This window comes from Aulostomus chinensis, chromosome 13, assembly GCF_037954235.1.
Source record: "Aulostomus chinensis isolate RoL2024-O1b breed Wild chromosome 13, RoL_Achi_v1.0, whole genome shotgun sequence".
Classification (NCBI taxonomy): Eukaryota; Metazoa; Chordata; class Actinopteri; order Syngnathiformes; family Aulostomidae; genus Aulostomus; species Aulostomus chinensis.
Window position 1 is genome coordinate 17,271,325 of NC_141332.1, and position 23,313 is coordinate 17,294,637.

At 43.0% G+C, this 23,313-nt stretch overlaps 1 protein-coding gene across 1 annotated transcript in view; it reads left to right on the forward strand.

The window, feature by feature from the left end:
* The first annotated feature begins 209 nt into the window (after positions 1-209).
* The window catches only part of mid2 (midline 2), a 127,889-nt gene continuing 104,785 nt past the window's right edge, over positions 210-23,313 (forward strand). The window contains exon 1 of the mRNA XM_086221707.1: positions 210-632. The gene's annotated coding sequence lies outside the window, so the exon portion shown is untranslated. The remainder of the gene's footprint in view (positions 633-23,313) is intronic.

A 23,313-nucleotide genomic window follows, 5' to 3' on the forward strand; every position in this document is an offset into this window, starting at 1 on the left:
CTAATTTCAACAAACAAACAAACAAACAAACCAACCAACCAATCAATCAATCAGTCAATCTTCGTCCAGAATCGTTGTCTTCACCTTAAAACAGTGAAACCCACACAGGTGTATTTTCTCATCCCGTCCACGCACCCTGATCAGGAGAGCGACCCCGTAAGGCCACGGGGGATGTGCTCGCGGGTGGGTGCGTGGAGGAGGATGAGGGGTGAGCACAGTAGGGGCTTGTTGCACGGGAACTGAAAGCAACGATGTAACTGATCCCAGCTGCTGCCATGAGGGAATGAGAGCTATTCCTGTTCCCGGTGGGTTGGTCACGTGTCCTCGGGGAGCGTTTAGTTTGGGGACCGCGTCTAGAGACGAGAGAAGAGGAGAGGAGAGCCCGCCGTCCACCACGAGTCCGACAACAACATCTCTAACAAGCTTTAAATAATCCGGCGGCAGATCAACCGGATCACTTTTGTTTTGGGGCGTTGTCATACACAGACCACCGTGTTGTGTCATTCCCGGATCCCAGAAACTCACGGATCCTTCCGTCTACTCCGACTCGTCCAAACTTCTGCTCCTGCTGATCAATACTGACAGTTCCCGCTTGCTACGATACAAGTCGTCAGCTGTCACGGCGAAACGAGGTAAGATGCGCTTCTTTCCTGCGCTTTGGTTGTACGTGCTTGCGTGCGTGCGTGCGTGTGTGTGTGTGTGTGTGTGTGTGTGTGTAAACGGCTTGGTGAAGCACATGCTTTTTTCAGTGTTGAATTGTTTTTGCACGATATTGCGCGACAGCTGCGCGAGTGTGCGCGAAAAGCTTCCATTTTTTTTCCTCTCGCACAAAAAACACGCAAGAAGAATGTGTGACTGATTTTACGAGGGAACAAAGGTGCTCACCCCTCACACGCGGTGCGTTAGAATCCATCTAATCTGGAGTTTACGTCAATTCATGTTGAATTTCAAAGGGTCTGTAAGTCAGAAGGGCGATACATCTGGATGGTGGATGGTGACTGGATTATTCTGATACCGTCTAAGTAGTTCTACCTCTCCTGCACCCTACAGATGAAATACTGGAATACTTGAGAAATCTTGGGGTTGACCTGAGGGGCGGCATGGTGGAGGTAGAGTGGCCATCTAGCAACGAAAGGGTTGCTGTTTCGGTGACCGTGTCCAAGTATCCTTGAGCGAGATACTGAACCCCTGATTGATCCTGATGGCCCTGATGGACTGGTGACCCGTCCAGGGTGAACCCCGCCTCTCACCCAATGTCAGCTGGGATAGGCTCCAGCCCTGTGACCCTTAATGGATAAGCAGTATAGGAGATGGATGGTATGACCTAACCTGGCTCAGGCACACCCCTGATGCCCCAGATAGCACCCTGCAGGTCCTCAGGGTGCTCTTAGCTATGGAGTGGAAATCATCAGTGTTGCCAGAGTAATGGAATTATGTATTTATTTTGGACCGTGTAGTAAAAAGGGGGGGGGGGGTGTTTGAAGATGCACAATTGAAAAGAAAAATCTAATTTTGGAGTTGGGATATGGCTTGTGCCAGAGACAGAATGTTTGAATCATCAAGCTCATTTTCATTTATAACCTACGTATTTCAGTGGTTAAGATGTGTGTGTGTTTTATTAATGGATCAAACATGCATGTACTGTAAATGATTGGAATAAAACCCAATATTTAACTTCAAATGGTCCATATTTGGCCTTTTAATAAAAAAAAAAACAGCAATTTGAAAGTTGCATACGATCACATTGCCGTTTCAGTCAAATTCCAATTCATTTTGCGGCCCTTTCACCTACTGACACATCCCAATAAAGCAAATTGCAGCTGCCACAGAGTCAGAAACAATAGGAATCCTGCAGAGGCCCTATAGGTGTGTTACATCATCGGTGGCTCCATGTCAGCGTGGCTCACGAGGAGACACTTGGCTGCAGGTGACAGCCGAGCCTCTGGTTTGAGAATAGCACGGTGTAAAATGTCAGCTCCGCATTAATAATGCAGGGTATCAAACAATGTGGGGCAAAATGGTGAGGTCCACTGTTGGCCTTGTCCTGGAAATGTAGAAGACCAAAACGGATGATCCCAGTTGGTAGTTTACAACTCTTATTCAGGCAACACGCGCTTGTGATCACCAGTATGAACGTGCTATGTCATGTTGATGCTGGAAACATGGCTGTCTTTGCAGTGGAATGATGGATATATTTTTTTAAATTATGCAGAAAAGTGGGCCCCGGTCATTGTTCTTGTTAAAAAAGGACACAACAACCACAATGCACCGGGCCTGTTCTGAAGCCACGCCCACTAGGCCGCTGTAACAATGCGGTGTTGGTAACCGAACCCTGTCGCTATTGCTCTTATGCTCAGATGTGTGACAACATGATGGTGGACAGACTGCTTTGATATCGGAGCCGTGAGGATCCGCCGGCCGCACAGTCAACAGGAATACAAGAAACACCAGAGTACAATAAGTAGTTCGAACCACCGTTGGACACTTTTGTCCAGAGATGAGCGGCGAGCTGTGGGTGCAGGCGTCATGGAGGGAAGTTGTGTATACGTTCAACCTGGAAATTCACTGTGACTGCAGTGCATGAGGTCTGACCATGTTTGAGACAGACCCCCCCTCATCGTGTATCATGAGGGTGCTGCCTGCTGTCTCTGTCTCTGTCTCTCTCTCTCAATTTAAGACCCAGTAATGATGTGGAGAGCAGTCAGGGTGTCAGCTTCTACATGCTGGGATGATTATAGCTGTGATAAATGGTTGCTATTCGGTGACGCTGCTGCAGCTGCGTCAAACCTCTAGAATAGATGAACCACCCACTGTACTATCCAGCAACACCTCCAGTGGTAGTTCCGGTTGGAGCTCGGAGGGTTGGTGTTGTGGCCCACATTGACTGGACATACAGGGCCTAATGGGTATAGCCGGCCCTGTATGGAGCTCATGGAGGCCCCGTCATCAGACAGAACTTCTCTCTCTTTTTAGTTTGACTCTGTCACATGCCGATGGGGGGGGGGGGGGGGGGGGGCAATTAAGCTGACTCTCAGGGGAAAAGAGGCTCCTTCTCTGTATTTAGTCATCGAATGATCATGTTTTTATTCTAGGCAATTTGTCAACAGCTGATACCAGTTGAGTCTGCTGGGGTAAGTGCAGGTCAGTCTACTGTTACTGTCATTATCAGAGGGCCGTGAGCTCCGCTGACATCCGTGTGCGTGGTAATTTGTTGCAAGTACGTCTTTGCCCACACGAAAGAGCACCAACTGTGCAGAAAAATGCATGTTAACCCACAATCATGTCAGTCATTGTTGTTTTCTCTCTCAACTTTTGAAACAGCGTCCATCCAGAGTCAGAGTCTAAAGATCACAAATTAACACCACCCACTCGGCCATCTGGGGGGGGGGGGGGGGGGTGCGTAGGTTGGATTGTGATTGGATGGAATTTGAGTCATCTAGGGATTCCTCTTGAGAAAGAAAAGTCCCAATTCTGATGTCAGTGACAGTGACAGCTGCCCAGATGTTGTCTCAGTCAGACTGACTTGACGTGATAAAGAGATGGCAGTCAGGATTCTGCCTGGATGGACTTGAGTCTTTGATGCTGTGCTAGCATCTGTGCGTCTGAGATCAAAGTTTGACAGTCTAGGGTCTGAGATGACAGTCGGAAGCATTGAGATGACAGTCTGAGATGAGGTCGGCTGTCTGCGGTGAGGTTTCTACCATCAGCCTGCCGCTGGAAGCTGTTCAGACGTATTTGTCATCACAGTGGATCAGCCGTCATCCTCGTCGTTCCAGAATTCGCATCATGTGATTGTCTGGAGCTGTCAGCTGGCTTTAGTGTGTATGCAGGATGCTGTTTGTTTGTCAACAGTCACAATGCCAGTGACCTCTGAGCTCCGATGTACTGCACAGGTGGGGATCATGGCCTTCAAGTGGTCTCCAGGAGGAAGTAAAAGGATCCACGGAGTCCTCAGCTGTCTCTGTGTGCGTCTCTTAGGAGAATTGGAGTCCTGGACTTTTCTCTACCTTTTTAACTCTTCTTCAGTGCCAGGATCTTCCTCCTTGTTATCCCTCACCATGCTGCATTAAACTGGGACCAGAATAAAAACCCAAATTCACATCTTACTCACTGAACAAAAAGCCCCATCTCTACAGCCTTCATTCGGCGCCATCATTTATGTAAAGCTGGTTGTGTTTACACGCCAAGTACATTCATGCCTGCTTGCATCCGAGGAGCCGCGTACGGATGCAGGTCTATGTAATAGGATGAAATGTATTTCATACGATAATCAAAACACATCATTCAGTATGCTGGGTCATAAAACATATTTTTCATCATTTGGTGACAGTTTAAGTCCTGTCATACGGCAGCAATGCAGGGAAATAATTTACATCAGGGCAAACGAACATGCAGGAGAGTGAGAGGAGAGTGATTTAAAAAAAAAACAACAACAAAGGACTCAGATCAGCCAAGAAACACAAAACACAGAGCTTAGAGAATTTCTGCTCCGTGGACGTTGTTGTTCTCACGCCAGGAAACCGAAACAATGCTCATTTGACTATTAATCCATTTACAGAAATGTGTAGAGATATCCTGATGTGGATTTGCTCACATTTGGATATGATATTTTGGTTGCGTGGGCGTGAGGGTGTTTGTAGATTGTCCAAAAGATTGAGATTAGAGCACTGTGACGGAATAACCTCAAGGTCTGCAAAGTGTGACACACACACACACACACACACACATGCACACACATACAAAACCCTTTGCCAGCACAACAGTTAAATATTACAGCGTCCAGTCAGCAACCCAGCAGTTGTTCATGCCATCCATCAGGGGTTTGATATTCAATGATGAGGGTCTCTTAGTTTAAGCTGAGTTGGAAGGCTTGTGGAACAGCCCCAGTGATTGATGAGTGGGCTTCTTAGCTAAATAGGCTCTCGGTTAGTTGTCTCCTGAAGGAGGCAGATGGCTTGTGGGGGCAGGAGATTTTCCTTATTTGTGACACACAGAGTAACAGCCAGATAAAGAGAAATAAATGCGAATCCTTAAATCATGATTTTGTTGTCGTTTTCTTTTTGTTTTGAGCCAGAGAATAAAAGGAAGCATCAAGGGTGAAGGTTAAAGGTGCGTTTTACCCGTGGGGATGTCGTGACAGTGTCATCTCGCTGTCTTTTATTGTGTTGCTGTGACAGTCTGTCAAGCTGTCACATCAAACTGAGTCCGCAGAAGTGTCTCGCAGCTTTGTGCTGACAGACAATAATCAGACAGATGAAGAGAGAGGGAGGTGGTTCACTGTGTGGTGAGATTATGCCTCGCCTCTGTTACCCCCCCCCCCCCCCCCCCCCCCCCGTGCAAGCAGATACATCCTTCAGCCTGTCAGGTAGTCAGACCTCGCTGTTGGCCTGGACTGAGGTCTGTTTATTCCTAACAGGGAGGATGAAACTAAACACAGGCGCGCACACGAGATGGGGTCAAGTCACGAGCAAGTCTTTTTGAATAAATACCTCCCGTTGTTTCCTCCGTGCCCCTCGCTCACCCTCCGACACGCTCACTCTTGATTAGAATTGATTAGAATCAAATATTTCACTAGAACGGCAAAACACAGGTGAGAAATCAGTTCAACAGCAGCAAAAAAAAATACAAGTAGAAAACATTTCCATTACAACTGGTTTCTCACGCAATTCTACCACCACCAACATGCGTGTCCTCAATAAAGAACTACCGTTGAGTAGGTATTCTCTGGATCAAAGGCTTAGAAAGCAGAATTGCAAGGTGCAGAAAAATAAATGTGTTCAATTATATTTCTCCATTTATGCTAGAATGGGACGTTTAATGAGACACTAGTCTTTTGTGTTATTTCTGTCGTACTTGCTCTTACAAAGTCAAACCCCATGATGCTATCGCCGCGTTCCCTGAGGTGCGGTTTTATTGGAGGCAGTTTGCATGACTGAGGCAGCATGTCCTGCATGCTGAAGTGCTGCATAATCCAATGCAAGGGGGCGGGGCAGAGATGTTGACAGATAGCGGGATGCTTGGCGTGGACCTGGCTTGAAATAATCCTAAACTTGAATTGTTTTTTTTGTTGTTGTTTTTTTCCTCTGTGTTGGGGAGGAAACAGCTGTCAACCTTTAATACTCTTAGATTTCCAGCTGTTTATTCAGAAGTGGAGAGGTTACTTCCTCTCCACCTGATGGTTGCTTCATTTCACTCCACCAGAATGCAGTTAATCCCAATCTGAAAAGCTGCCTGTGTATGTTGGGAAAGTGTCTTTTGATAGCTTTAGCTTCTTTAGGGAGTTTCTGCTTTTTTTCTTCTTCTTCTTCTTTGCACAGTACATTTTTCAGTGTACGGACCTCCAATGCTCTTTTTAAAACAGTCCCTGATCGCCATTAATCCTTAGATGATAGAAGCACCCGAAGGTGACACATTAGTTGTTTTTCCGCGTGTGGTAGTCAGAGTGGAAACTGAATCAAAGATGGCAGTGACCTCTGCTCGTCCTCGGTGGCCACTTGTTCTAGTTTTAATCACATTGGGAGGGGGAGGAAGCAGCGCGCGTGCAACAATGACATCTTCTTTACTTAATTCACAGTGATAGATTTCCCCCAACCTCTCGGTGTCTCTCTGACCTCTGCTGCCAAAGTGCTTTCTAAAGATTCCCACATACATACACCAGCATCTCATCTGTCTTTCTACCTCTTCCTCCTCTTTGCCTCACTCTTTTTAATCCACCTCTTTTTCCTGTTCACATTCACTTGACACGCAACACCACTCCTCCAAACACATCTTTCTTGTGCCTTGGGTCAAACACAGATGAAGGTCAGAATTTTGGCTCAAAAATATAAATTAAAATGTCTGTAAATGTCCCGACATCTGGCCTCCGGCTCAAGATTATATACGAATGAGAGTGCATCGGTTTTCTCGGTGTAAATTAGAACAGGCTGGCACGTTGGCTGCCTGGTTAACATGTATTATAATCCCTCTAATCCCTGTTTGTGTTCAAGGTAGCTAACTAGCAGATCAGTTCAGCATTCAGGCGTCAGTACGATGCTAAAATTTGGCTGGAGTGAGTGAGCCCGCGGGTCACTCAGCATCCGCTAAACTTTCACTTCATGACTGCAGCGCAGTGAAATATCATGTTGCTCACTTTGGTAAACAGTCGAACTCCTGCGTGCATCGGTGGATTGATTGACAGCCAAATCCTGCTGTGGTGGACGAGCCAACTCCCAGGGTTGTACGGAGATGACTGATACATATTTTCTTCAATTTTACTTTATAAGCTTCTCAAATACAGGGACTGCATGCTAATTATTACACTTTCCTCCCCTTATTGAATAAATCAAGGTTCCACTTGTTTAATTTCCTAGACGTCGACCCCCCCCCCAATCTTCCAACTCCACTGGTGGCTGAACCCTCCTATGTTCCAATTAATTTGCCATAATAGCAAGCAGACAGGCCATCTTTAGTTAAGGGACACTCGTCTGTAGCCTGCGAAGTGGTGGCGGCTCTAATCAGCATGTCTTATGAATTTACATGAATGAATCATGGACTGTGGTGTTTGGTTGTTCAGAGTATTGAACCATAATGATTAAATGTGCTGTTTTGTGCCACATAATTGCAATCTGCTGTCTGAGTTCTCTGAAGTTGATATTGCATGTACAGTGCTGTAAGCATGGCAGTATAATTGCAATACTTTGTCTTTAATCTCCTCGCTTTGGGAGATGCTCACTCACTGAAGTTGTAGCATCTTGCATATTTTAGAGTAGCTACAGCGAATGACCATTTTTCTGCCCACGAATTTAGAGATTAGGATTATTGGTAATCCAAAGAATTAACTCTCTCAAAAAGAATCAACTAAACAAAAGGAGAGAGCTTATCATCAATCGTGAGCCTGCAAAATGAAGTGAAGTTCATGTGAAGCCACTGAAAAAAGTCAGGGGAGATTTGCCTTTTCAGTGCTTCATCCGTTATAAGGCCATTGTCAGATGCTAATGCTAACGCTAGTGCTACTGTGGTACGCCAACAAGACTTTGCACCCAATTTTGGGGTGTTTGGTACTAATTTGAAATAGTTCTATACTTGTGAGTGTTTAACACTGAAGCAGCTCACACTTTGGTGCAACCACCATGTTTGGTGCACTGATATATTCATAACTTTTTTTTAAAAAAATGTGACACTTTTGACAGTATTGTTTTCTTGTGCAAACAGAATTTATGTATGTGAAGGTCAGATTTTTTTTCTTCGTGGTTGGCTTTTAAAAAAAAAAAAAATTCTTTTGAAACTTCAATCCAAGCAAAAACAACTGTGGAACAAGTTTGTCTCTCCCATCTCCTCCTGCTCTGTATTTACAATTTAATTCTCCTTCCTTTCTGCCAAATCACACGGAGGCAGCAGGATTTGCGAGATGACCTGTTAGACTCCAGCCCTCAGCCTTGACTCCCATCACCCGGCTGTATAAGCATCCTGGGAAAATACTTAAAAAAAAAACCACACACACACACACACAAAACCCCTCTGGATTCTGCAGCTGTTTTTAGGATATGATGTAATTTAGAATAAGAATACCAAACAAAAAACGTTCTCATTCTACCAATGTTCGTCGTTATCAGACCAAATGCTTTTCACTCTCTCACTGTGAATGTTGCCGGGTCTTGTCTCTCTTTCACGTGTACTTTGATATGAAATACAGAGTACAATGATTGTGTTTGAATGGCTCCAGATATGAAGTGGAGCTTTTGTGTTGGAGTTTTTATCACAGCACCACTGCCTGCCCCACTAAATCAACTCAGCCTTTGAGTGGAGACACCCAAGTGGATTAGTTGGAGTCATTTCTTTCATGTGATATATACATATAGATGGATAGATCTCTTTCTTATCCTGGAGACAATAGGAGCACAGTAAGTTTCCACTAATATTGTTTCAATTCAATTTTTCGGACTGAATCTACAACTTGAGCTGACTTTTTGATGCCACGTTATTGCAGCTCTGGATGGTAACACGCTATTAATGTCGGAAATATTAAAAAAGAAAACACAGATTAATTGGTATTCAGGAGCGTTGGAATGGAAAATGTAGCTGTGTTCATGCAGCATGCACAGCCTTCAAAATATAAGAACTTCAAAGGAAATCCATAACGGTAAATACATAAAATTCTTATGTTGGAGCAGTTATAACACATCTCAGAGGCAGAAAGTCCTCCCTTGTGTTAATGTGTAATTTTAACTATGTGCACTGTGACCTTGGGGGGGGGGACAATAGAAATGGAGCATTGCTGCTTTTATTTTGAAGGAAAAATCATTGCAGGATGTCGTTTTTATTACAGGATTGTAAAAATAATAATAATGATGATGATAATAAAAGATAAACTTCCTCACGAATGCCATGATGGCAAACGATGGAGGAATCACAATCACGTTACATGTGGAAAAAGAGAGCAGAACAAACTGCCTCAAGTTATCATTTGTTCCAGTGGCTCTTAAGCTGATGAACACCATCAAATCCTGGTGCTGGTGGAGCATCGTGAAATAAACACCCGAGCACTTTAGCACTCAGCGCTTTTCCTGCTCTTTAATTGCGCAGCCCCTTCGTATGTTCCTGCTTCGTCCGTGTTCCTCGGATGTTAAATCAGTACACACACACGGTTCTGGTTTCACCTTGTGTTTTTGATGACGCAACAAAATGAAGCACCAGTGCTGAGACAGATTTCCCTTCGGGGATGATTAAGTTTTCTTTTATGCTGCATTGTGCTGAAAGGGAGGGGAGGTTTATTTTATTTATCTTTTTATTCAGTTGACAAAATACTTGAGCCACTGGCGAGGGTTTCAGAACAGAGGGGGCGAGTTGAGGTTTGGAATGCTGATGCCATCCCAAGAAACCATTATGAATTCGGTCTGTAATTACCAACGACCTCATATAATTTGATGTTCCACTTGTCGATCAACCTGGGATCCAAGCTTGGATCCCCCCTAGTGTAGTGTTTGCTCTCCTCTCCACTGGCATCTCTCACACACGCCGGCCTCCTTTTGAAGCATGTTTTTGTTTTTCCTCAAGTTTTCTCGCGCTAAAACGTTCTCTGGTGGGATGAGTTACTTTTAATACTTGAATTAGAGTAACACATTCATGTTTACCGATCACTACCAACCCACCAGGATGCAGACCCTTTCTCCGTCTTTCACTCTGACCTCCGTGGACACGGGAGGCATGAATGATTAATGACAATTTTGGAAGTCTCTTTCAAGATGCTGCAAAAGCTTCACTCGCTCTGTGGAAAATATGTAGTATGTTGACACTTCATTTCTAAATTTTCTGTTCATCAGTTTATCATATTTTTGCTCTGGAAAACAAAAATGTGCTCACCCGGTTTTTGCAGATTTTTATTCACTATCAACACTTCATTCTTCCTCTATAGTACCAGCTAACGTGCCTGCCATCCTGCTGCTGACACCCGCTAAACTCGCACGCTATTTAGGTTAGACGGTTTGATTGAGTCATACAAGAGAAAGATTTGAATCAATGTTTTTATCAGGAAACAGAAGCCAGAGCTGAAGCACTGGTCATGTGTCCTCATGGGTCCATAAAAAGAGGAAAAACTCCTTTAATTGCAAAAGGGATAAAACTCTATACTGATTAATCAAATTGTTTTTTTTCTTTGGCCAATGACTGTGGCGTCTATCAGGTCCTTTTGTCTTCCAGTCATCTGATAATGCACACTTACTTTGTGACTTCACTTACGAGGAGCTGATGAAGGGCAGTGGCGTGGCCTCAGGTTGGACCCGCATGAGGAAGAAACCCCATCATGCCCCCCCCCCCCCCCCCCCAGCCCAAAGACTGGAGCAGCAATTATTGTATGCACACAGGCCTTTGAGCTCTTAAGGAGAGGCCTGATTCATTATGGATTATACAGGATCCGGCTCTTGTGAGGCTCTGTGTGTGTGTGTGTGTGTGTGTGTGTGTGTGTGTGTGTGTGTGTGTGTGTGTGTGTGTGTGTGTGTGTGTGTGTGGTGAATTTCAGCAACAACAACAGCTCCTATTGACATTAACAGTGGAGCATCCAATTTTATTTGTCTCTGTCCCATCAGGACTGTACTCCTTTTCTAAGTTAAGCCTCTATGAAGTGCACAATATAATTTGTAACATCTGTTTAAATCTGTGTGTTTGTGCGTGTGTGTGTGTGTGTGTGTGTGTGTGTGTGTGTGTGTGTGTGTGTGTGTGTGTGCATGTGCGTGCATGTAACATCAGAGGAAGTGTCCTGCTTTGATGCAGCCAACCAAAATCTAGGTTGACGGAAACATTCCTGTCATGGTGTGAAAAATGTTGGAACGATTTAAGATATCTGACAATAATGTTAAAATGTAATTGAAAATACGTCTTTCACGGTTCCCAGAGCTAATAAAATCATATCCAAAGTCCTATGATGCTCTAACGAGTCAGTGATTTAAACACATTTGTTAAATTTTGGAAATATGATTATAATTACCTTCCTAAAGACATTTTTTTCCCATATGTATTTGTATATTTACTGTCTCTGCTTGGTCAAAGCCGATGATGTCACAAAACTATTTGGTTAGTAAGGGGCTTTACATTTTTGCTGATCCAACTCTTTTTAAGACCGTCTTCATTTTATGAGATCAGTGACACATTTATTGTCAGATAATGAAAAAAGATCTGATTTAAAGCAGAAATGTTCCAACAACGGCTGAAAGTAATCCTAGTCGTTTATCATCACCACTCAGATTAAAACACGAAAAAAACCCACTATAACTGACGCAAAGAGTCGGTTGACAACTTATGAAGATATGAAATCATTTCCATTCTACAATGGAATTATTTAAGGCTGATCTGTGAAAGCCCCTCTATGTTTTTCCTTGATTTAAACATCCTGTTTTCTCTCATTTACATCCAATATTTACACATGAGCCGCACGGCGTTTGTTGCCATCTCTCATAAATCCTCTGGATTTCTCGCAAGAGAATCTTTAAAAGAGCAGTGGTATGATTATAAGGATCTTTGGCCTCTGTGTTGTGCCCCGTGAAAGAATTGTCTGCAGCACACACACACACACGGCTGGTCTTTGTAGTGTTTCTCCTCTGAACACTAGATGGCACTATGGATATATAATCCCCTGGAAATGTAATTGCCTCTCATCATTCATCCTCACAAAGGTGATTTACAGAGGGCAACTGCAAATCACTTTAATATCTTTAATAAAGGGAAATTGGAATTTGTTGGTGTGTGTGTGTGTGTGTGTGTGTGTGTGTGATAACTAGTACCCCTTTTCTGCTTTCACCACAGACTTCAATGTACTGAAGTTAAACATTATTTTTTGTATCAGTATTTATTTTTGCACGTTATTGCATCATAGCAGCGTTATGTTAAGACACCTGCATGCATTCTGTTGTCTGACACTTTTGTTACTCTGGCAGGTGTTTGTGACATCGTGAAACACGTGTGTGTGTGTGTGTGTGTGTGTGTGTGTGTGTGTGTGTGTGCACGTGCGCATGTTTTCTTCTTTTAAGCAGGCTGTGTATCATTTTAGGCCTCTACATAAATGTGCCTACTTAATCTGCTCCTTGTTTGGGATTAGCTGTCTTGACAACAGACAGCATGTTCTCCTCCTCCCCTCATCCACCTGCTCCACACTCCTCTCCTCTCCTCTCCTCTCCTCTCCTCCTTCTCCTCCTCATCCACCTGCTCCTCTTTACCATTTTTTTTATGCCTCTGCAGCGTCCGAGCCAGCGCTGCAGCCGTGGCTGGAGGTAATTATGTTTTCCGGCTGTCTCCATTCATTCATGCATCCATTCCTGCCTAGAAATTTCCTCCAATTTGACATAAACATCAACGTGTCATGGATGAACCCGATTGGATTGTTGCGCACAGAGTTCAAGGTCAGTGTGACCTCACAATTTTTTTTTTTTTGCCTACATCTCAAGAATTCATCAGCCGAACACTCGTTAAATAGGATCACGTGATGACAGATTATTATTATAATGATTTCAACAGAAAAACTTGAGGCCACCGTGACCTTGACCTCCCGCTGCAACATTCCAGTCGGGTTCACCTGTGACACGTTGATACTTATGTCAAAAAAACGGATGAACAGTTGTGCTGGAATGCGCTAAAATTAATTGTAGCTTTAAAACTCTTGCTAGAAGACAAGAAGTTTTCTCCAGACAGTGAAATCATAAAACTGTCAAGAGCTGAAGCAGAAGTGAACACAATGAACATTACAGATATTACAAGAAATTTGCAAATATATTGCAAAAAGTACCACAAAACCTGTTCAAGTGTCACGTTGATATGGGAGTAATAAACAAGGGGGGAGGCAGGTGTGAATCAGTTCTGCTAGACAGCTGCAAAACAACGCTGATAGCTGGGAAATTTATTATCTATCGGATGTCGGGGTGAACCCTCAATTAAACATCCCTCACGTTGTCCGCGGCAACAACGACAAACAGGAAATGCTGACTTGCATCCGTACACCCCTGTTAGTAGATTACGGTCACAAACTCGCAGGATAGAGCAACAAACATATGACGTAATTGCATCATAGGCAAAATGAGAGTGTGCTTTTGGGTTTAAAAGAATGGAATTGCAGTATTTGCCGAAGCCATTTTCCTTACGTTTGAAACACTGTAGGAAAAATCGTACATAGAAACTCACTGGCGCTAAAACCCGGTAGATTGTCCTCAGTGTCTTGGAGCGAAGGCTTTTACTATTTCATAGGTTTTGATTGTTTGTTTTGAAATTTCAATAGTAGATTATTTCATTACTCCAGAATCCCTGGCAAAATGACTCAGATTTGGATGCCAGCTAAATTACTCATCCGTATGTGTTAGCATAGATCCAACCAGATGTAGCCAGCTCAGCGGGTGTTGGTGAGCATGATCTACATTCCCCACTATTGGTTAATGAAAAAAACAATCCAAATTTGCCTCAAGTTCCTCCCTCGCTTAATGATTTAACTGGAAACACATAAACATGCTATAACGATGTATTTCACAGGTACTTTTAAGTGAACCTGAGTTGTAGCATTTGGCTCCGTGTAACAAATTGTCCTTCCATGGCAAAGACGAAGACGCACGAGGCTGTATATTCTCTCCAGAGCGCCTCAGTGCTTCAGTATTTTATATACATTGTCTGACATGTATGATCTACCCAGTGCTGATTCTCCAGCATTGTAATATGTCACAGAAAGCTGGTCCTCCATCGTGCAGTCGCCAAAGCTGTTCGGTTTTACCTCTCGGTGACCTTTTCTCAAACAGAGCTAACAAATCAATCACAGAGGAAGCTCTCTTTGCTTTAAACAAGCACACTCCGATGTTTATCCATGCTAATTAGTGCACTTCATAGTGAAGAGGGCTGCCTGGCGCTGTGTGTGTGTGTGTGTGTGTGAGAGAGAGAGAGCGAGAGAGAGAGACTATATCTATGTGTGTGTTTTTGATGCTTAGCAAGCCCACAACAAGGCCATTAGAACTGATTTAACCACACAAGGATGGCTTAGACTCTCTCCACAGAAGAAGATTAGTAATTGATTTTATTTCAGTCAAGGATGGCTCATAATAAGGAACTTTAGACTGAAGATTAGAAACAGAGAGGCTTGTTGGTTAAGTGATTTATCAAAGCTCATACAGATGAATTATTTATGGATACATTAGAGGCTGCAAGTTTCTCAAGGTGGTTCACAGTAAAGTTGTGAACGTTGCAGTATTTTATGACGTGGCAGTTTCTAGCCTCTAACAAGGAATACATTTAGCCTCTAATGTGAGACTTTTTAATGCAAACACTGAGTCCAATACCTTTTATGTTTTACTAGAAAATATCGTTTAAAACGTTAATGGTAAAGGCAAAAGACTTAAATGTAAAAAAAAAAAAAAAAATTCTCAGAATCGAAAAGAAAAATCTGATGAGTAGATGAGCATCGTGTCTGCGCTACAAAGTCATTCAAACTTTCAAATTAAAAACATTGACTGCAAGTCTTAAAAAGCCGCGTTACCACACTGAACCTTTAGAATTCAATTTCGCCTGATGGTTTAGGACCGATCAATAGCTGCGATCATCGACAGATCTCCCAAATCCAGACACCAGAGAACAAAGATTAGACGCTGTGATCCAATCTGTCTGTTTTCAGCGATGGAGCTGGTCACAGCAACAATAAGTCATTTGAGAGGAGAACACATTTCACATTTCATCTCAGGTAACCCGTATCTGTCCCAGTCACAGATATGTTGGTCGTGCTTATGGAATATAGAAGCGTAATAAATGACTGATGCGTCAATGTATGTTGATCATTTCTGTATCAATGCATTTCAACTCATTGCCTGTGAGTGTGAATGGTTGTCTGTCTGTATGTGTTGGTCCTGTGATGGACTGGTGGACCTGTCCAGGGTGAACCCTGCCTCTCGCCCGAAAGCCGCTGGGATAGGCTCCAGCCCCCCCCCCATAGGATTAGTGGTAGAAAATGGATGGATGGACATCAGAACCAAAGTGTTTCGAAACAGGAGCCAGGAGCTTTGAAACGGGATATTTGGAATTAATGTACAATATGAGGAAAAAAGGTTAATAAAAACAAACACGTTCTTGTTCAACATATTAGTCGTTCTAACTGATATATAGCCCTACTGTTTTGTGACAGATATTTTCATCTAAGGTCAGTGCAAAGGAACTTTCCTAAACATAGTTAGTGCCAAGTGTATATTTTCAGCTTCTAAAGAAAAGATGTACTCAAGTGCTGCAGCCAAGCGCCTCTGGGATTCAGCGAAGTAACCATGACTGCAGTAATTTAATCATACTTTCATGGCACCCCGGAGGCACTCTCTCGTTAGACATACTTAAGATGGCTGGAAGTACACCGAACTATTGTACCTGCAGATGAGTGTTTCCATCCAATCACTGATGGCAAGCCAGGCTGCGTTAGACTCATCAGAATCGATGGCTTCAACACTTCCAGCCATGTAGGAAGATTTATGTTTGTGTTGTATGAATGATGTAATGTGTTTTGTGTACTGGACCCCAGGAAGAATAGCCACGCTTCTAAGCAAGTGCTAATGGGGATCCATAACAAAGTAAAGTCACCACTGCATGCAAATTACAAAGAACATCATTAAAGGCAGCAACTTTTAAATCAAATATTAATCCTTTTTTCTTGTGGTTGAAAGTCTTCTTTAAGTCGTTCTTCAAGGCGTTTTTCTCTTTTTTGGTAAACATCCATGTGTTTGCCGTAATTTGTATGTGAAAAATTCTTCTTTTGTTGTTGGATCTGGCACATTTCTGTGGATTTCCAGCATTTCTGCATATGTCTTCTATCACTTCAAATGCGCCGTGACCGTTTTCAAAAGGCCCTTTGATAACGATTGTAAGATCTTGCGCTCGGGGTTTTCTAGCTGCTCCCCTCATGCTGCTATGAAGGACAGTCCATTTATTCATGTCCATTCCCAGAGCCCTAGTAACGCTGCTCTGCTCTGCTCCCTCAAAGACCATGAACAAAAGCCATGTTCTGTCACAGGAGAGTGAAGCAGAGAGTCAAATATGTGTGTGGGTGTGCATCTGCGTGTGAGTACATTTTAACTGGGAAGTGTAGAAAATGTCTCCTTGAATCCGGTCGTTTGTGTTTTTTTCCTCTGTGTACTTGTATATGAGTATTATGACATAAGCCACTTGAGGGGGACAGAAACCAGACTTAGTCCAGTCAAACAGAGACAAGTTTGCTCTTCTAAAACATATAAATGTAAGAAATCAATGAAAAGTTATTAACAGTTTTATTCGTGCGTAATCCGACAAATTATAGCAACATGAGTGCACATCAGTGCAGTGAAAACCATCTGTTATATTTCAAGATGGCTGTGACATACTGTGGTTACGATCTGGTTCGTTGACAGTCGCCAAAGGGATGCCTCGCTCCTCTGGAAATGTTCCCTCTCTGCTGTGAACCACTGAACTCCAGCCTGTCCCACCTGTCACGACTCTGCACCCTCATCCTCTGCTCCCTCGTCCTGCACCGTGGCAGCGACACCGGCCGTAGGTGAGGACATGGTTCACTCTCCCTGCCTTCTCCCACTGCTGGAAATAGCTTGATTCAGCAAATCAAAAAACATAATCTTATCGTTTAATGGAGCAAAGAGAGCTCTTGAAACATGACAGATGCCAGCAGGCGCAGCATGCGATGATCAGAAACTACCAAACTTAATAGGATAGGAGTATTTATTATGTATACCGGGAAATAAATAAGCAGATTTCTGCGTTCTATACAAACGCCATATTCAGAGCATGATCAAAAACAGAATAAGACTCAAAACCGGGCTACTGAAGTCCATGTAAATACAATCTAGATTTAAATGCCCACCATATGTTCATGTGAACACTGCAAATTAAACCTGCTAAGATCATATTCCACTTACTAAAAGCCAGAATAAGACACCTGGGATACAACAGGAAGATTGAGTCATGTCAACACGTTAATCTGGAAATGGCCCTTAACAGAATATGAGTGAACGTCTGCACGTGTTCAATGTGCAAGTTCCCATTTATTTAGGGGGGGCTTGCAAAGCTGCAGCTAATAAGTAGTATATTTACATGTTGCCATGACGGCCTGGGGGCCAAGGTGCACGTTGGTAATCGATTTACTGAATGTTTGCATTTTTGTTCACGAATGAGTTTTATAGAACAAATGTAAACCAGATGTTTAGCGATGTTGCCTAGCGACAAACAGGAAGTGGAGCAAATTCAAAGTGTGGTATATTCCTAGCATGTATAGAATAGTCAATTTGGAATACGACAACCAAAAAGTTACCAGGAAAATTTCCCAGATGCTGCAGGGCATATAAACGCCTCATCCGGAATATTAATTTATCCAGAACGTGGACCATAATATGAATATGGTGTGAACTCTTTAAACGTTGTCATTGTGAATAGTCTAAAAGTTTGTGTGTGTGTGTGTGTGTGTGTGTGTGTGGGGGGGGGGGGGGGGGCGGTGCTGCCTATCTCTCTGTCAAAAGCATATATGACATTCCCTGACTCAAGGGGAATACCCAGACATTATTCCACTGTTCTCTGTTCATCTTTGTTCCGCACAAAGGGTCCGTTTCATGCTCAACTCTTCAGAAGCTCCAACATCAAACATGCCACCGGGCGGGTAATGGCTTTCACTGTGACACATTTGCTCGGGGTTTTTGTCCTTGGTTTCTCTCGTGGGAACCAGGTACTGTTATGACTCGCGAATCTCATGTGTCTGGTTTCAGTCATTCTTATACCCAGAATTACGAGCACACAAGCATATGTGTGAAGTCACTGTTGGCAATTTGGCGTCTCTTCTGTGCGCTCAAGTGCCCTAAAGGGAGATTTCATTTGTACCGCTGTCCTGACAGTTTATCTGAAACTATCACGTCTCCTCTTGTTCAATAGATGCTTTTTCACACACACCAGGCACCAACCACACATCAACCAACTGTTATGATGTTTTCAGGAATTTGGGTGAGAAATATTCCAGAGAAGATTAGAATTTTACTGTAGAATATTCTTCAAAAAGACAGCAACACACACTTGTAAGGGTTGTGAAAGAGGACATTGAAATTTCAGGCAAAAGATTCCAAGTGGAAGAAAACTATGAAGAATACACACTGGCATGACAAGGAAGTGGCTGGTCTAGAGTCTGGGCTGGAAATACACGGAGAACTAAACACTAACAACAAGTGAACAAAGAAAACTGGTGTGAAAACCAAAAAGGAAGCAAGACAGACATCAAAACACAACAGGGGGCTTGAGTTTGTGGACGTTGATTCCTTCTGGGTTTCAGAACTGTTAAACATTCAAAGTCCAGGCAGGATTATGCCAGTCCACGTTTTCAGTGTATTACAGAAGTGCAGATGTATGTAAGAAACGATCCAAAGCGTTGTGTAATGCATCATTGTGCGCATGCATGCTGCAGCGCACGTCCTCTGCCTTTATCTGTGCCAGAGATTAGTCGTCGTTGCCTTTCCAGATTCCCGCCACGTTTCGTCTGTGCCTCCGTTGCTTGGTCTTCCTCTCTCCATCCAGCACCAGGTTCCAAGCCTCACTGTGACCCCTCACAGGCTGTGTGCCCATAGATAAAGGGAGAAAATTACGCTGAAATGAGCCTGGAAACATAGTCAAGCCCTCCTCCCCTCCCCTCTTCCACCACAAAGCCAAGCATGTGTAATCTTCCTCTTGGCATTGTTAGACAATGTAGCGCCTCTTTTTTTGTTTTTTTTTTGCGTCTCTTTTATTTGTATTCTGCTTGCGCGTCGTGTACACGTGTCATCCCGCCTCAGGTTGAGCCAAATCTTTTCAACAGCCGTCATGTTCTGGAAGACGAGCTGTTAAAGTCAGTCTCTCTACCCAAGCAGCAGCTGACTGTGTAAGTTGAGGGAATTTCTCAAGGACACGCGGAACAGCATTCATATTCATGCGTGGTGATCAAATGTAAACGATTACCCATAGGATTATGGCAGCAGAAATATTTCCTCTCACTCCCAGATTTTAGGCTCTTTTTTAGAGGACTTTTTTTTTTTTTTTCTCCTGGCTGTGCAGGACCACAGTTTGAACATCAAAGCCAGAGCGACACTGGATTTTTGGCTCAGTAATGCAACGAGAGCTGTTCTGATTATGTAGAATACAGCTCATCTCCCCACAACTCGGGCAAAAAAAAAAAAAAAAAAAAAACCTGTCCAACACTATAAACTGCAGTAGCTATTGCATTTTTACTGTTGCTAAATGGTAGTTTAAAGTTGCACAACACGTTATCGTAGTTGTAATTTCAAAGCATAGTTACGGAATTTTTCAGCTAAGAGCGCTAGTATTTCGCTCAAAGTACGTAAGAAGTACCAGTTACGGTATTACGTCGACGTGATACCAGAAATTAACTTAACGGTGCCCCAAAATTTGATTCGAATTTGAAGCTAAAATAATGCAAACCATAGTTACAATAACTAAGACAGAGCTAATATGCGTTTAACGACTACAGCTTAACCAAAATGAGTTGGCCTAAAGAACATGAAGACACACAGCAAAGAAATTCATTTTTATTGTCTGAAATGAAACTGAAAAGTTACTTTTTTGATGAAGATAAGATCAACGTGGTCACAGTTTCACTAAACTGAAACTTAACATCAACAACACCCCCCCCCCCCAAAATAAAAAACAAAAAACAAAAAAAATAGGCAGAGGATGACTAATACCATGAAAATCAGAAGATTTGATGCAGGACTAGAAATACATTTTTAAAGGAGCTGCCAAAAATTGCATATATTTGCAAAATAGAGCAAAGGAGACACACACACACACACACACACACACACGCAAAACCAAGTATTAACCCAGGCACAAAATAAGAATTATAATCACACACCACATAAGTGGCTATATGAGGAATATCGTCTCCTTCTTAAAATAATCGGCCATCATTTTTTCAAGTTTTTTGGAAAACACACAAAGAAACTGGAGCGAAAGCATCATAAGGAGTTGTTTTAGAAGATAGCTGGTTCCCCAGATTTTCACTTGCAGCTGCAAAAGTACGGCTGCCCCCATGTTTCCATTGTACTTGGGGCAGTATTATAATGACTTACTCATTGAATACTGGTGCAAACCTTTCTGTGTTCACCTGTTGCCGCACCATTCCACATGTTATCATCTCCACTGACTACGCTACCTTCATTGGCATAGAAAAACAAGCAGTCATGCTTTCTGAATTGCGGTAATGGCTGTATTGAAACGACTGAGACGGGCTGATTATGCATTATTTACTGTTGTGTCTTCTCCTCACTGAGCTCATCTTAATTGCCTCGTCATTCTTTCAACATCTCACCGCTTCGGCGATAAATTCCTGACAGTCTTAACTGATCAAAGAGTAGGACAGATCCCTAAAACAACATCAGGCTACATATGAAATATTTAGATGGTGCAGAGGAAGACAGTAGATTGAGAACAGAGCAAAACGGGGAGCTGCAGGAAGCACTGGAGGAAGAACAAAGGAGGAGGACTGCGATGACTCCCACTCAGCAACCTCCTTCTCCCGGTTGTGTATTTGATGTTGTATACACGACTTCAATAATTTTCTCTTTTATGTCAACTTTCTGCTTTCCTACACTCTTTCCTTCGCTGCCTGCACCCCTTCTTACGCTCCGTCTCACTCATTCATGTTAGACATCCGTCCAACCTCTAAGTCATGTTGCCCCAAATGTGACTGCACGACTTCCTTTTCCTAATTTCTATTGTTAGCCTCAGATCTGAGCTATTTTTTTTTGAAGTAGCACACTCAAATTAGCATTTTTTGTTTTTTTGGGAGGATGAGAAAAAACAGCAGTTTATTTTTTTGGCACATTGAAATAGGACCGCTATTAAATGTTCTTTACAAATGAGCGCATTAATAACGAAAAGCGCCAGTGATAATATGTTGAATCCGGGCTATGTTTTCTTCTGAGATGAGAAAAGGCTGCTGCTAGAATCACCTTCCCCGCTTCCTACCGGCTGCACCAAACACAACCATGAATATCGGACCAAGTATCAAACAGTAAAAGCCCAGATTCTCCTTTTTCATTGTTTGCCATGCCCTACATGGCTCATCCCTGATGAGGAATTTCATCTGGTATCCTTTGTTTTAACTTTCTTAGTCCTATCCTCATAATTCCTCGAAGGATAAGGGCTGACCTGACCCCAGGGCCTTGACCTTGGGCTGGGAGTGAACCTGTGGCGTCTTCCATTTGTTCTTTTATAATCGTAAATTTGCTGTTAGAACACTTACTGATAGTAAAGCTGACGCTTACCACGCCAGCGTTATGCTGATGCATAGCTGTGTGAAGACTGCGTGAAGGTCACACTGTGCCGGGTGTTCCAATTAGGTGTTGCTGGGAGTGTCCGGTATTGCTAGCACGACTGTTTACGAGGCTCGGGCGCAGATGTTCCGGGGGAGCTGACTCAACCTCATCACACAGCGAACCTTGTACCTCTGTCGGGGACGTGTCCAGTGTCAGCATCTCTGAGTCTCCAGCCTGTTTCTGAATCCCTTTTGCTACAGGCATATTCACCTCTTTGTGTACTACGTGCCATTAAGGCTGCAGAATCATTCAAATTTATGTCCCCCGACAATTAAATGTGTATGTTGAAGTGATGTTGAAGGTTAAAAAGCCTGGCCCACCTTCATATTGTTCCGCTCCTTTAATTACCTTATATTTTACATTGTTCTTTTATTAATACTGCATATATTTCTCACGTTCACTATTAAATAGTAACTTGCTGTGTAGTTGTCTTGTCAGCTGCTTATTTGGAAGCTACAGCCTATGTTCCGTCCACTTGCGGCGTTGATACCAACACACTTAAACAAAATATTTGTGTAATGTGACGGTTGAAATTACTTGAGATGTACTCCTTAAACTTTGGTTTATTTTTTCCTGTTTTTTGGGGTTTTATTTTTCAAAAGCTAGTGAAAGATAATGTGCTCTGCCAAGATGCTGCAGCAGGGAGAGCTTCGGCAGCAGCTCAGTAGGAAACCATCGTTGAATCTGTTTTTGTGAGTCACACACCAAGGTAAAATATGCACATTCTGCAGCGGTGTAAACACAACTCTGTTTATTCAGCCTGATTGGGGTTCAGTTCTATCCTAAGGAGGCACATGAATGACGCATCAGATTCTGATATGATCTGCCTGATGTATTATCGTCTCATTGTTAGACTCAATAAAGGAGGACAGGGTGTGCTTTTACACGTCCTGAATTCCAACAAAGGCTTCAGTGTAAATTTTAGAGAGGCTGAGATGATTTATGATGATTAGCATGTTTATCAGTTCGCCACATCTTTCATTATTTGACAAATGAGGTTGTGTTTATTTGCTTTGTCATAAAAGGAAGACTAGCTCGGCCAGAGGGCCGGTTATGAGCAGCAAGGCTAAAGATGACACCGGCGTGACATGGTTGATGTGGCTCTGCGGCTGAATCCAGCAATGCTAACAGATTTTCTAGCCCGACTTTGAGGCAACTGTGTGCCGTTGAAGGTTTCCAGTTAAAAAGCAGATCTTGTCCTCTTAATTACAGACAGCCTTGGAGCTCATAATTAAAACTTCACCTGACTTTTAATTCGGCTAAGTCGACAGTTATTAAGGTGACGGGGTCTGGCTTTTATTGAGCAGTTTGTAAAAGGACGGAGACTCGGCCAAATCCAGCACTCCATCGCCGAGGAGCTTTTTTCAATCACAAGTGCAGACTGCAGTTTTGGCTCATTAAATCATCAGGTCCTCTCATTAGTCTCGCATTGATGAACTTGTCATGGAATTCAGTTCAAATGTCAAACTGAAGCGCCATCGAATTGCTATGGAAGTTCACCTCGTCT